The sequence below is a fragment of the Clinocottus analis genome, unplaced genomic scaffold (genome assembly GCF_023055335.1).
Source record: "Clinocottus analis isolate CAN_PGR_092001 unplaced genomic scaffold, fCliAna1.0.p SCAF_20, whole genome shotgun sequence".
NCBI lineage: Eukaryota > Metazoa > Chordata > Actinopteri > Perciformes > Cottidae > Clinocottus > Clinocottus analis.
In genome coordinates, this window is record NW_027175932.1 from 6,243,506 (window position 1) to 6,258,238 (window position 14,733).

General features: G+C 44.1%; 1 protein-coding gene across 2 annotated transcripts in view; it reads left to right on the plus strand.

The window, feature by feature from the left end:
* Nucleotides 1-772: 772 nt before the first annotated feature.
* The window catches only part of plxna4 (plexin A4), a 208,483-nt gene continuing 194,522 nt past the window's right edge, over nucleotides 773-14,733 (plus strand). For both annotated transcript variants that reach the window (XM_068585976.1, XM_068585977.1), the window contains exon 1: nucleotides 773-860. The gene's annotated coding sequence lies outside the window, so the exon portion shown is untranslated. The remainder of the gene's footprint in view (nucleotides 861-14,733) is intronic.

A 14,733-nucleotide genomic window follows, 5' to 3' on the forward strand; every position in this document is an offset into this window, starting at 1 on the left:
ATAGATAATAAACGTGATTATGGTAATACATGTTTTTTTTTTTTTTTGTATAGCTCATTAATGCGCTCTAAGCCTCTTTAGGGTTGTTGCCAGGGACTTAGAAATTAAACCCAAACGCGGCCCCCTCCAAACCCGGGATGTGACTGCGGGAGAGGCAGCATCCTTGGTTAAAAAAACACACACACACAAAAAAACAGTCGCCTTCTGCAACGGGCAAAGCGCCATCCGCTCCGTCCTCTCCGAGCCTCGAGATCCGCTGCGAAGCTGCAAGCTCCGGCAGCTCACCTCTCCTCCCCCCTCCCTCCCTCCCTCCCTCCTTCCCTCGCTCCCTCGCTCCCGCTCGCACTCCGCCGCAGCACCCTCGGCAGCTCAGTTGAGCAGGAGCACCGCACTGAGTCACATCTATGCACACACGCTCCCTACACGCACACTCACACACATGCACGCACACACAGGCGCACACACGTACAGCCTCCTGCGGTATCCCATACGGCGCAGCGGCTTTTCCAACCGCATACAAAGTGCGTCCTCGCCGGGGAACGAGAGGTGCAGCTCCCGGGTCTCACGGCGCTCAGAGCGGCGTAGTAAGGTCCTGCTGATCGGGGGGGGGGGGGGGGGGGATGCTGCTTGGAAGTCTGCTGCTATTTCTTTTCGCCTGTGAAGGAATCGCCTCCTAACTCCACCTCTGCCCGGGATTTAAAGTGGACAAGCCGTTTGATCGGGATCTAACATTATTCGAAGCATTTCTCATTTTTTTGGGGGGGGGGGAGTACACGGAGTTGGGGATCGCTCTGGACGTGCCTCTTATCCGCAGTGTCGATGCGGCTGCGGCTGTGAAGTGATATCTGCAGAGATTACAGGTAAGGAAAGAGGCTTTTTGCGGTGTTAGTTGCCACAGACGCGGGGACTATTTGTAGGGTGCTTTGGTGCCATTTTCGCCAGTTTTTTTTTGGGGGGGGGTGTGAGGTTTGCCACTGCACCAGCCAGGTGACGGGAGGCGTGTTGCACCTGTTCTCGCTGCGCCATGCCCGCTCTGCGCACTCTGGCGATCGGGCGGGTTTTTTCTCCCGAACCTGTCCATTTGGATCGTACACGCTCAAACTAGCCCCGATGAGAATTTACAGAGCATTTTAATGACAACGTGGGACCCATTATTCACTGGATTTCCTCCGGTTGGCGCTTCACATCACACATGCCCTTCACTGTAAGCCAGAGAAAGAGAGAGAGAGATAGAAAGCTGCATGCCCAAATTGTGCTTGTTCCTCTTGCAGCGTTAACTCTGAAGGTTAAAAACTGAAATATGTGCCGGGGATTCCGCGTCAGATTTACGCAGTGCCTTCGGGGATCAGCCCGGTGCGTACAGGACCAGCAGTTAGAGCCGTGCAGCAGACTCGTGGTCTGCAGTTGGGATTTCACTGGTGTCTCGGCTCTAAATCGTGGAAATGGACAATTTGTAGCTGATATTCCAGCACACATGATTTAGTCGGGATGTTTATAGCAACTGTCATCTCGTGATATGTTTAAAAAAAAAAAAGAAGGTTGGTGGAAAACATTGTGAGTGAGAATGATGAACACGGCGTGGCTCTTTTTAGGAAAGTTAATACATGCCGGCTTCAGAGCATCTTCAGGGATCCACGTTGGGAGGACTCTTTCAAGCCTGAAACTATTCAAGCATTACGCCTCTCCAACCGGGCTCTTGGTAACACCAGGGCTGCACAATGGGACGACATGGATCCTTTTGTCGAATATCTACCTTTTTAAATGTATCTCGTCGTAGCCAGTGTAGATATATATATATATATATATATATATATATATATATATATATATATATATATATATATATATATATATATATATATATATATATATATATATATATAATCATTATAAGAGTTTTATCGACTGTGGAAGTGATAACTCGCATTTCCCCTCCTGACTTCTCGCTGCAAACGTCTCCTCCAAAATGCATTTGAACTTGACCACTGTGGCCCGGACCGAGCGCGTCGGGAGGGCTTTAGGGACGCTGGAGTTACCAAAACATTGTCCTGTAATATCTACAGGGACGGACTCTCTGCGGTGTGCAGCAAGGCAGGCAGCTCCTGAGGTTGAGGTGACTTATGTACCTTATATACTTATATCCCCTTGGGTCACGTGATGTGTGCAATTTACTTCTTCTTTTCATTTTTGAAAAGAAGAAGTGGATGATTAAAAAACATTCCCTGAATATTTTTTGGGGGGACTACTTCACTATTTTCATGAATGCCATTCAAGTCACAGCCAAATTACAGTTAAACTTCTATTTTCTGAGATGGTTTTACTGGTATTTTAGTGACAACATCACTTATAGATCTCCCTCCTTTTGTTTGATCCAGTTGAGATGTTGTGATGAGCAATGATGAATACATTTATTTATTTTGAATGCTGAATATTTAAGATGAAGTTCCTATCAACACTGTCTTCAAACATTGTGTCTGTACATGTGACCTTACTTTACTTCGTTTTGCCCACATTGGTTGTCCTCAACCCCTTTGGCACACACAGCATATCTGTGTGTCGTTATGTGGCTCTTTTAGAATTGATCGGGATGGTTTGTTGGACCCTGAGCTGAGTTTCTAGACATTTAAACACGGGAGGAAACACTGCAGGCTCTTCAGCACATGCTATAGTTTCGACCACGTAGTGAATCCCTGATCCAAACACCACTTCTGGAGTCAGGGACCTACTTTGTCTCCATCCTGCACCAACGCCTCCCCCTTTCCCACCCCCTTCCCTCCCACCCTCCATTGCACCTCATGTGCAGAAAACAGCTGCTCTTGCCTATGCAAAATGCAGATCCCCAGCGCAGCAGTCACACTGAGTACTCTGAGCCCCTCTGCCGGTTTCTTCCTCCCTCGATCCACCTGCACTCCAGACTCAATGCATCAATTCAGTGTCGCTCATCCAAAACGCTCTTTGTTTTAACTCTTCATGTTCAGCGTTATTGCTTCTGCTCGGATATCCGGCCAGAACTGGGATGATGCACTTTGAGTTGTGCGGGAGATTTGTAGTTTTCCAACGATTCCAACGAACAGATTACATACTTGTGTGTTTAGTGCACACTCAACAGAGCGTGGCTGGAGGGACGGGGTTATATCCTGGAAAAACCATGAGGGGCAGTGTGACTTCACAGGCTGGTACAGTGGATGGATCCATCCCATATACTAAGCTTTCCTTGGCATCAATTTACATTTCATTTCAGCCGCACTGTAACATTAAGAGTGGTGTGTGTATTGAATAATTAATCAAAAGATGCACATGTTTATTGACATGTATAGCCTACTGAATTTCCCGATAACATATTTTTCCCATAGCAGATGTTTATGTATGTATGTGCTTTGGGCGGTGGGGAAAAAAAAAACATTATGATATTACTGGATTTATGCCTTTTTGTCCCCCAAGTCCTTCTGACAGACAACTAAACACAACCTTGACAAAGAAAACACAAGCAGCTGCTGGGTGATGAGTGGCTTATTAGTTTCTGTTTAACTGTGTGCAGCTCGCAGTTGTGAGGTAGAAAAGAGAGCAGCTCCCTCACAGGGCAGGCGGAGGTTCCTCTGCTTATCTGTGTCAGCGTGGCCGTGTCTGGCAGGCCAGCGTGTGTCTGTTTGTGTCTGCTCTCCACTGAATCTCTGAATGTTCCAATTTGTGCATTCGTCATCTTTTAGGGTGTGTGTGTAAGAGTGTGTGTGTGTGTGTGTGTGTGTGTGTGTGTGTGTGTGTGTTCTGCATCTGTCAAGGTCTTAGGGGAAAGACATTTAGTCTCTGGGCAGTTTGATAATCCTATCTCATCTACGTTTTGCCTCCTCGCCCTTTCACCAAATTCCAGCCCAGTTCTAAACTCCTAGAGGCTGTAAGAGCACTTGGCACGACTAAGTCTCCCTCCCTCCCTGACTCCCTCCCTCTCTCTCTCTCTCCCTGTGTGCTGTCCATCAAGGCCTGCCGATAGGAATTGGAACAGCAGCCTTTATCGGCCTGTAAGCACCTCACATTGACATACTACCCCCTGTCTGTGGGCCAATGTTACGGCTACAAGGCGGCTGGAGTTTGGACCCAGAAAGCACGGCCCTGTCAATATTATGGCTTGCTAATGGATAAACTCTCACTCCAACCTTGGCAGTAAAGACATTCGGTACATTTTGGGGGCGGTGCCCTTACAAGAATAACCTCCATCGAACATCTTTGCAATGTGTTTCTGTCAGCAGGTGGGATTGTGTGAATTAATATGAATTAGGAAGATTCTCCATAGTGATATAAATGTGTGGTAGCAGAGTCGGCAAGACTGCAGGAGTGTGTTTGGGTGTGTGTGTGTGTGTGTGTGTGTGGGTGTGAATGATGCATCTGTGACTGGCCTGGTGAGGCCCTATATGAATACTCGGGTCACAGAGATGTATCGTCATGTCAGACTGAATGATGCGTCTGTGGATTGGACCTGAATGGAGCTCTCTGTTTGTTCTCGTTCTCTTTCTGTTGCTCGCTTTCTCACTTGATGTCCCTCTCTCTCTCTCTCTCTCTCTCTCTCTCTCTCTCTCTCTCTGTCTCTCTCTCTCTCTCTCTCACTCACTCTCTCACCACACACACGCACACACACACGCACACGCACACGCACGTACACACACTTAAACCCCTCCGGGCTGTGACAGGACTACCAGACGCAGGCTAGTGCCCAATTAGACCCCCTCGTCTCCCGTGCCACCAAACACCACAGAGAAGCTTGCAAATTGTATTTCCGTGTCACCAACTGGTCTTCACACCATAACTGGTCTCCCATATTTTAGGATGGTTCGAGACATGACTCTATAACAATGCTACCGGGCTAACATTGAATTGAATATATATATATATATATATATATATATATATATATATATATATATATATATATATATATATATATATATATATATATATATATATTATGGCAGGTGCTACACAATTAAATATAGAGTGTGGTGGTTAATTTCTGTGTCTAGGATGAGAGCTTATTATCTGGAATTCAGTTAGAGTTATCTTTGACCTTGACTTGCAACATGAACCCTCTGTCTTTTGTATCTCATCTGTGAGGACTTGACCTGAGAGCAGACTTCAAACTTGGTGTGCAATGTAAGATTCAAAGTCCATTATATTTCAGTTGACATTTCATTAGAAAGATGGCCTCACTGACTGACGGCTTGATTATTTTACTCTAAATTCCAATATGGGATGGAGGACTATATGCTACATTAAGTGAGTAATTGCTTACAAGTGTGTAATTAACCCTTTGGTAATGCACCACAGAGCTGCATATTGATGTTTGCTGCAGCAAATGACAGCAGAGATCTAAAGTGAGGACCTCCAAACAATAGGCGTTGTTATTTCTATGGGGAGAAATCAATACGCGTCACAGCATCCAATTTAATAAGAACCTTTGTTCTCCTCTGAAGACTTTACTCAGCATATGTGTGACGCCTACAGAGACTATATGTACACGTGTGTGTGTGTGTGTGTGTGTGTGTGTGTGTGTGTGTGTGTGTGTGTGTGTGTGTGTGTGTGTGCGCAGGATAACAGAAGATAGCATCTTCTGCTGTCCTGCTGTTCAGAACTTCCTCACTTCTTTTTTCGTCCCATTAAGCTGTCACGTGCCTTGATAATGGGGCCGAATACATGTACATGGTTCTATCTATCACAGTCACAACACTTTTATTTTACTCCCTCCAGCCGTCTCTTATGCCTCCTTTCATCTTTTTTTCCCCAATCCTTCTCTCACACTGACTGCTTCTGCCTCCGGCTCTCTCGTCCCATATCTTTCTGCCTCGCTCTAAGCTGACAAGCACATCACTTTATCTGTGTGTATTTGTGTGTGGGGTTATGTCCCCCCCCAAAAAAAATATCCTGACCATTGTGACTTTGAGATGACCTATGTTGCCAGACACAAATTGAGAAAGAGACATGAGCTGCTGCTGTTTTTTTAGATGGGAATCGGGGTGACGCTGAAAGGCCCCAACATATCAGACAGCTCCTTTTGATAAGGCCGTGTTAAGCGTTTCTCAGGTCTCTATGATTCATATGGAGCCGTGAGTCTGATATATAAACAGCTCTCTTTGATGCAGCGGCAGGTGACATGCTGTGGCATATTGTCTCTTATGTTTATGTGCGCCAAGCCGAGCATGACAAGAAGTAAATTAGTTTTGTTTCAGATCCATGAAATGATGAGAAAATTGCAGACGGTCTTGAGGCATTTCTTTCCCCCTCTATCTCTCTTTCTCATTTCTTCCCGCGCCGACGCCTTAAGTCCACGCAAGGATTAGGCCCCTAATTCCGTTTTCATCCTGTCTATCGCAAGGAGGCATGGCCACGCATGCTTAAGTGTGCACGCACACGTTTGATTCATCTATATCAGAGAATACCTCAGAGCTCTCAATATTCATCATGCAACCTACAACCAACGTGTGAATTATGTTTTGTTTTTTCACGGCTTGTAATCCATCCCTCATTGACTCTGTTTCGGCAGACGCTTCCTCTAACCTTTGGGCTTTTTTTTTTTCTCGACACACATTTTTTTTTTAATGGTATATTTGTTTATATTTTCCAAATTTGTTTATTGGATTTCGAACAACACAAAAATGTCCAGATAGTTACTTTTCAAGTCTCAATATAGAATTGGGTACAACATACATAAAGAGGAACTGAACCTATACATGAAGTGCAGAATAAATATTCAACCATGAAGTTAAAATAAAATAACCAGAAAAATAAAACAAATCCACACAAAAGGCAAAGGTTTATTTAAATTAGACTGCAGGATATGACCACGTCTAAAGCAGAGTCTGAGCATCAGGGTCTGCAGTGCCATTGACACGAAGTAATAGAAGTTAATCTCAGTTTGTTGACAGTAGCATGTGACCTCTTGACAGGTCCACCCTGATCTCAGCCCAGCGCTGAGTTCTGATGGTACTCTGGAGTGACATTGATGAGTGTTGCTTTCAGAAAAGTTGAACTTGTTTCAACTTGAAAAGAGGATAAGTGCTTAAGGCGCTAGTGCAATAAGAGGTGTTGGGGGTTGTGAACACTCAAAGCACCACCTCTCCTTTAGAAATATTAATAAAAGAACACCAGCGCTTTTTGATAGATGCATGCGCAGCGCTTTTTTTAGGTCGTTCAAAGGTCTTGTTGTGAAAAAAATACTTTGCCCGTTAATAAAACTTGCCTCGTATTGTTGCTGTTTACAAGTGCAGCGCTGCTATGATTGACAAGTCGGAAACACCCCATTGAGTAGAGTTAAAAATAGGATTACGATGTTTGATTACTATATTTCTCCAGTATTCTATTGTTTCCTCGCAGGAAGCATCCTCTGTTGGGGATGACCAAAGGATTTAAAGTTAATGATACGTCTCACCGCTCCGCTCCACTCTCCCTCGCTCACTTCCTGTCTGCTCCGAGTGTCAGCGGTGTCAGGGGGCATCAGTATGCAGTGTTACCACAGTAATTGTGAAACAGCGGGCTGAGGGAGGACCCCCGCCGCGCCATAGCCAGAAGGCAGTGGGGTTGGGGGAGGATCTGCCTTTACTGTAATACCCTCCATGCACCATCCCACCTACTCCTGTCTCCCCCCGCCCCTCCCCTCTGAATACATGGTAGTCTAGCAGCATAATGTTGGGGATGTTACAGAGAGATTTAACAAGGCTTACACTGGGTTCTCGTGTTTTTCTTCTCTCTGTGTGCTACTCCCTTTTGCGTTTGGGATTTTGCCTTTCTTAAGTTTTTTTTCTTCTTCTTCTGCTGATAGGATTTGGACTGTCTCGTGCCTGTTCGAATGCAGTGATTGACTCTCAGCCAAGTGCTGGAGAGAAGTTTGTTGCGCTCCTGGAAGGAAACGTGTTTCATTTGTTATCCTTGTTAAGCCTCGGACTTTCATCACTGACGGCTATTGATTTTTGATTGCGGTGATTAAACTTGCCAGGAAACGCGGCGACTGCACTGGAATGTGAAAGTTTTTTTTGCCATGTGAAAGTTTTTCGCCGTATTAAATCCTCTCTGTCTCTCCCCAAACGTACGAATTATCAACCAGGTTAATCTCAGAGGTGTTTTCTCATGCATGATATCGTCCCTTCACACGCATATGTTTAATATGTCATCATTTCTCACTCTCCTGTAGATTGTTAAGACCGAGAATCATAAACTCAGAGGGTCATTCACTGAATGCTAAAAGCTTACTGCCATCTCGAGCTTGCCTTCTCGCTCTGTGTAGGGAGGACCTATTAAATCTTTCCTCCGTAACGACACACAACATCCTTACCTGCCACCCACGCAACTAACAGCGTTCCTATGGCAACATGATTTGTCAACGGAGAGCCCCTCCACAGAGATTGTCCTCACTTCGGTGCTTGTCTTGAAAGAAATAGCAGGAGGCACTAAAGAGAAGTGATGGGTTGATACTGTGATGGACATTTGACCTTTGCGCTCCCCTTTCTGCAGTGAGAGAAAGCTGACAATACCTGCTGGCATACTCAACTTACTGAGCACCGTTGTCGGCATTTAGAGCCGCTCCTCAACAATGCAAGTTTCTTTCTTTGAAAACATTGTTGTCTCCTCGGTGCTCATACCATCTTGAGTGACGGCAACATTATTTTTCCATCTTGCTTCAGATTTTTAAACATCTTTTTTTTTCTTCTGTTGAATCGTTTGGTTAATAAAGGTTGATTTTAAGAAGAGAAAAATGTTCATCACAGGCTCCTAGCACCCAATAACACGTCCTTAAATTGCTTGTTTAGTCTGATCGAAAGATCAATATACAATAATAGGCTGTATGTAGTATTTAAGTAGAAAAACATAAAATGCTAAAATCCTCACATTTGAGAAGCTGGAGGAGCAAGCAAGTGCACTTTTGCATAAAAAATGTTGCATGACTGTTTATTATTTCCTCAGAGACGCAGCGTGAGCTTGGAGAGATCATTTTTTATGTGGGGGAGAGGAGGGGCTGTGCCTGCTGCCGAATCCCCCCCCCCCACACACACACACACATACTCCAAAATCGCAGACTAAAAGAGGAAAAGTGAACCACTTTGTTGGATTGCTTCAAGCACCCTCCCTCTGACGGTTTTCTCTGTTGGCTCACAAAAAGGCCATCTTCTCTCTCTCTCTCTCTCTCTCTCTCTCTCTCTCTCTCTCTCTCTCTCTCTCTCTCTCTCTCTCTCTCTCTCTGTCTGAGTCTGCACATGCAACTGTGGAGAAAGCACAAGTTCTGAGAGAAGTTCTCACCCCACCCTTCACCCTCCCCTTTTCTTTGTGTCCATCCGTTCTGCATTGTCATGGCACTCCTTCCAGCTGAGCTTTGATTGGGTTGTTCTGGGCCCACCGGCAAATCTGGCAACCAGATAGTTGTGTGGTGTGTGTGTGTGTGTGTGTGTGTGTGTGCTTGTCCATGTGTAAGTCGTGTGTGTAAGAGGTTTTTCTCCATGTCTCTGGGAAAAGCAATGCGATGAGGTAAATAAAGCTTGCAGAAAATCAAAGTACAAAAACGTCCATGACCAACTGTGGAGAGACGAGAGCAAGGGGAGGGGGAGAGGGAGGATGGGAGGAAGGAGGGGTAAAACGCTGGATAACAATTTGCATCCTCTCCCTCGCCGCTGTGAACGACGGCTGGGTAGAAAGCTTGTCTGATGTGTTTATGCCACCGGCTTACAGGGATGGAGCTGAAGGGAGAGGGGTAGTTTGAGGGGAGACAGAAAGAGGGGAAGGAGGAGGAAGAGCTGTGGAGAGGCATGTAATGGAGCCTAAACCTGCCTGAACTTAGTTTACCCACCTCTCAGTTTGGGAAATGACTCACACATATTTCCCGCTGATGTTTCAGGATGTTTTATTGCACATTCAGAGTGCACATTATATATTATTGATGCCAAACTGTCAGCCGCACGAAGTTCGTTTTGCAAATTGAATCCCGTGTTAATTATACTCCGACATTTTAATAATGACATTCAATAATGAGCCACAATTGCTGGAGAGTATTTTCAGACACACGAAGAATATATATGCAGCCTTATTAAGTGTAGTGGCTCTCTCCCAAACACTCCCACAGCCAATGGTAGCAGCTGGACACCAAAGCTGTTTTGCAACACTACTCAAGTTTCTAGTTGCTTTTCCTTCTTGCAGAAAACAAGTTGAAAACAAGTTGCGCCATGTTTCTGTTCTGGGCAGCGGGATGTTGGTTGACAAGGCCAAAGGGATCCTGCAAAAGTGGGGATTTCTATTTTGGGGTCTGTGTGTTGCTGCTCACTGCCCGTGATTTGTAATCTCTGTGTGCATGTGTGTCAGCGACAGAATGTGTGAATGAGTCTGTAGCTTCTTCCAGAATTATGACAGAGTGGATTTATGAGTCTGTGAATCGTTTAATCATGGTCCTCATCCCACTAGACCTCTCCTCCCTCCTCTCAGATGCCTCTTTGTGCCCCAGGACATCACAGACCAAGGATGATGATGACATTTGGCTTGTGGTGCAGATTTATGGTTGAGTGGATTGCCATTGCCCTTACACACACGTACAAGCCCCACACGTTAAAACACATGTCCTAAGTGTTATTAGTTTAGTTAATTAGTTTAAATGTAATTGACTTCAACAGTGCATGCTGTTTAAATGTTTGTGTTAAGTACACTTGTGTATGTAACACAAACACCTTCAAAATCACACAGTATTTGTGTAGAGTATGGTATAGAACAACATTTCTTTTCTTCAACAGATGGTTTTAATAATTGTTTGAGCATTAGATTACACTGTTTTTTCAGATCATGCTTCTGTATGTACGTACTGCTTAGACACTCATCACTCGAAGGGAATCACCTCCATTGATCTCACAGTTTCCACAGTTTCACAGTTGACCTATCAGCATTTGACCTCTGACCTTTTCCAATGCAGTCACGCACAGGAGAACTAAATAGGCGCTCACAAAAGGCTGTGTGTTGGTGTGTGTGTGTGTGTGTATTAATCTCATCAACACCACCTTCATCCCCAAATGGCTGCAGGACCTTTTTACAAATGTGTTTGTGTCGATGTTTTATAGGCTTGGCATTCATCTGCTGCATGAATGACTCCCATAGTGCATCATTCTACTCATTAATTAAATATTAACATTGTCAGCATTTTCATAACGAGCCCAAAGGAGACTCTTAACTGTAATTATTGACAATTATTGGCAATTACTGGCAATTACTACCTATTATGGCATCATGCCAACATTAGTTTTAGTAGTTTTGATGGATACCTACTTTACTCATTAGGCGGGAGAAGAATGGCGATAAAAAGGGACACATGTTTTTGTGCGTTTGTGCACATTTACATATTTAGGTGTGATTGGAGTAAAGAGAAAAATATCACAGTATTTATTTGCCATCATTTCTTATGGAAACAACATTAGTGTTATGTATATTTCTCTACTATGTGAATGCATGGACTCTTCTTTTTTTTTACATTGACCTTTTAGGGAAATGACACATCCACTTCTACTCAGTGGTGCCAGCTGTTTCTTCTTCTGTCTCTCTGTCTCTGCTCTTTCTCAGGCAGTAGTTATAATTTAGCACCATTTGCTGAATGTGTTTAAAAATGGGATATCTCAGCGGCTGGAAGGGCACTTTTGACACATCCTGTCAAACTGCAAATCTTTCATTTTTCTGAGACCATTACCGCAGGGCTGCAAGTCTCTGCAGGTGTAGACATTCTGTCTTCACTAGCATGTCCCACATTCTCCATCTATCCCACATGGCCTATAGGTTATTACGTTGGATGTGAACAGGATGACAACGTATGACACACTTTTTCTAAAAGGAGAGTCAGAAATAAGGTCATATGTTTCTTTCTAATTGATGCAGCCACACTGTGGAGAGCGAGACAAAGTCAGAGCTGCATCAGAGATGAGACATCTGTGTATCGTATCAATGTCCATTGCAATGTTTGACATTGTGTCAAAGGGGGTGTTGATTCAACTCAGTGGTAATTAGTTTGCGATTGTTTTGTACTGTTATATTTCGGATGGTTATTGCATTTCATGGCTGTCCTTGTTATTTTGTCTGACTTCCTCCCTTAAACAGAAGACCACCAAGCATAGATTAAAAGATTAGTTAACTTCAATATGATTTTATATATGAAAAAAATCCCTTTATATACCTCAATAAATAATTCAAATATTGATTTAAGGCATCATAGGGCTGATTTAATCTTGTATCAGTGGATAAGTGAAGAGTTTACTAACATTAGTTGGCAGTTAAATGTGAATTATAGAAACAAAAGGAAATAACAATTTAAAAACTATACAGGCCAGATGACTGACCTCATTCCAGCTGTGCGTAGTAAACCAGGATCTGAGATCTTTAAGACTCATCTTCATCACCACTACGGATTATGAAGGAAAGCTGTAATCCATGCGCTGCGGGCAAACCAAATCAACTGCTGCACTGATGAGCTCCCAGATGTGCATCGTGCTCCTCTATAGCGTGTGTGTGTGTGTGTGTGTGTGTGTGTGTGTGTGTGTGTGTGTGCGTGTGTGTGTGTGTGTATGCGTGTTGGAATGGGATACTAAGATAGGATGGATTAATATAATTGTTTTTGTCCAATAGTTTATTGGATAAAATAAAGTATTGGCTCAGTATAGACACACATACACACACATTTGGTTACACACTTGCGCACCTCCCTGTGCGCTTCTCCACAAGTACCTGAAGGACACATCAAAAAAAAAGTGTGGAAACAGAGTAAGGGATCAGAGAAAAATTAAATCAGCAGTTTAACGTTTTTTTATAATCACTACAAAGCCTTCTAAATTATCAAGCTTTCATGTCTTAGAAGTTAATCTCAGAGGTCAAGTCTGCTTTAGCTCTGTTCAGCTACTGTGAGGGAGGAAGCGGCGGAAACAGACAGGTCACTGAAAGAGGATTTACTGTGTGGAGGGTGAAACAGAACAAATATATATATAAAGAACGACTAAAAAGAAACCGTGACACTGCCTGTGTGGTCGGTGATCAATAGCTTCATTTGTCATGTCAGAGATCTGAACCGGGGCACGTCTGATCCTGTTTATAGCAATCCAACCAGAAAAGCTGATTCAGACGCAGTTATTTGGGCATGTGGAGATAAGGTTCTTTTTCTTGTTTTTTCCCCCCGGGGCCCTACAGGCTGCAACCAGTTGGAAATAAAACCCCATCCAGACAATGTTATCAATGTCTTGAAGTCTTGAGAGTAGAGGGAATGGGAAGGTTTAAGTGGACAGTAATGACTGCGAGGGTGACTCGGCAAAATACAAGTTGATGTAATGGTCGATTCTCATCGAGGAAATTGAAACAGTGGACATTGTTTTATCCTGAAATATTGTGGAAGTAAGTTTTCAGACCAGTTATCTGTTGTGCGAGACAGACGCACATGATGTTGTGGGCGCTTCGGACAGTTCTGTGGGCTTTTCTTGTTCTTTTTAAGCGACCGTATTCAAATACAAGCCGTGCACATTTGTTTTTCCTTGTCTAGTTCCATTGGACTCGATCTGTAGGTAGTCAAATGCAATTTGCATGTGATTTCCCTCCAGGAACCGGGAGACTCTGGGCTTGTCTCAACCTGGACAATAGCTATACACCTTTTCTACACTCTGGCCTTGTGCGTGTGTGTTTGTGTGGGAGGGTTTCGTGCCTGCATGTCCTGACTTTTTCAGAGCAAACATTAAGGCGCGTCATAGCAGAAAAATCACAAGTGTGATAAATAGCATTATTAATGGTTCTACTTCTTCTAGCTCTGTGTTTGCAGGACCACCCTAAATAAGGGATACTCAAAAACCAAACTCGGTGACAGAGTTGTAGTTTCTACATTGATCATACATACATACATTCTTGCTAGTTCCCTCCATCATTGGTCAAGAAGCCTCACCAGCTCACCCCCCGTTCATATGACTCAACTCCACAATCTTAAATAAGCTGTGTATTAAGGTTGGAGGCCTAAAGTGTGCTGTGTGCAAAATGAAGTGTTATAATCCCTGATTTATTACCTGCTTCAGTGGCACTGACATGCTTGGATATTGCTGAGCGAGAGAGGCCGGGAAAAGGAGAGAGGGTAAGAGTGAAGAGCTAATGTGAAAGAAGCGCTTTAAGGATGTCACCTTTGCTGGAACTCCAGTCTTACCACAACTCAGCAAGCCTGACTGCATAAAGGTTAAAACCACAGAGGTCACACACCATGCCAGTGTAGGAAGGGTTTTGTTGGTTATGTTAAGTGTGTGTGTCTGTGCGGATGGTTGTCAATGTTGAGAGAAGTCGTGTTTGTTATCCCGTCGTTGATTTAGCTCGGAGCCAAATCGATGCTGGATTTCTGAGGCGGTGAGGAATGATACTCAAACTTGATATTGTGACTAAGATACGTTCTGGAAGAGACGTGGCAGCTTCCTCTGTGCTCTCTGGTGGATAGACGATGGCAATAATGCCTCTAATACAGAGGGACAGAGGCAGGTCCATGATTGTTCAGCAGGAGCACAGCCTTCTTTCTGAAGGTAACAGACAGCCATGTCTGTCTCTTTGACCAAAGCACCACCCTGACGTGTCTCGTTTCACTCCTGTTCTCATACTGCAGCAAAACATCCAGAGTCATTCCAGCAGCTTCAAGCAAACTACGACTCATAATTAATTACTCGAGAGGAAGAAGGGATACTGGGAAACCAGAGATGAGACCGAAAGAAAGGGAAAGGCAGGCGA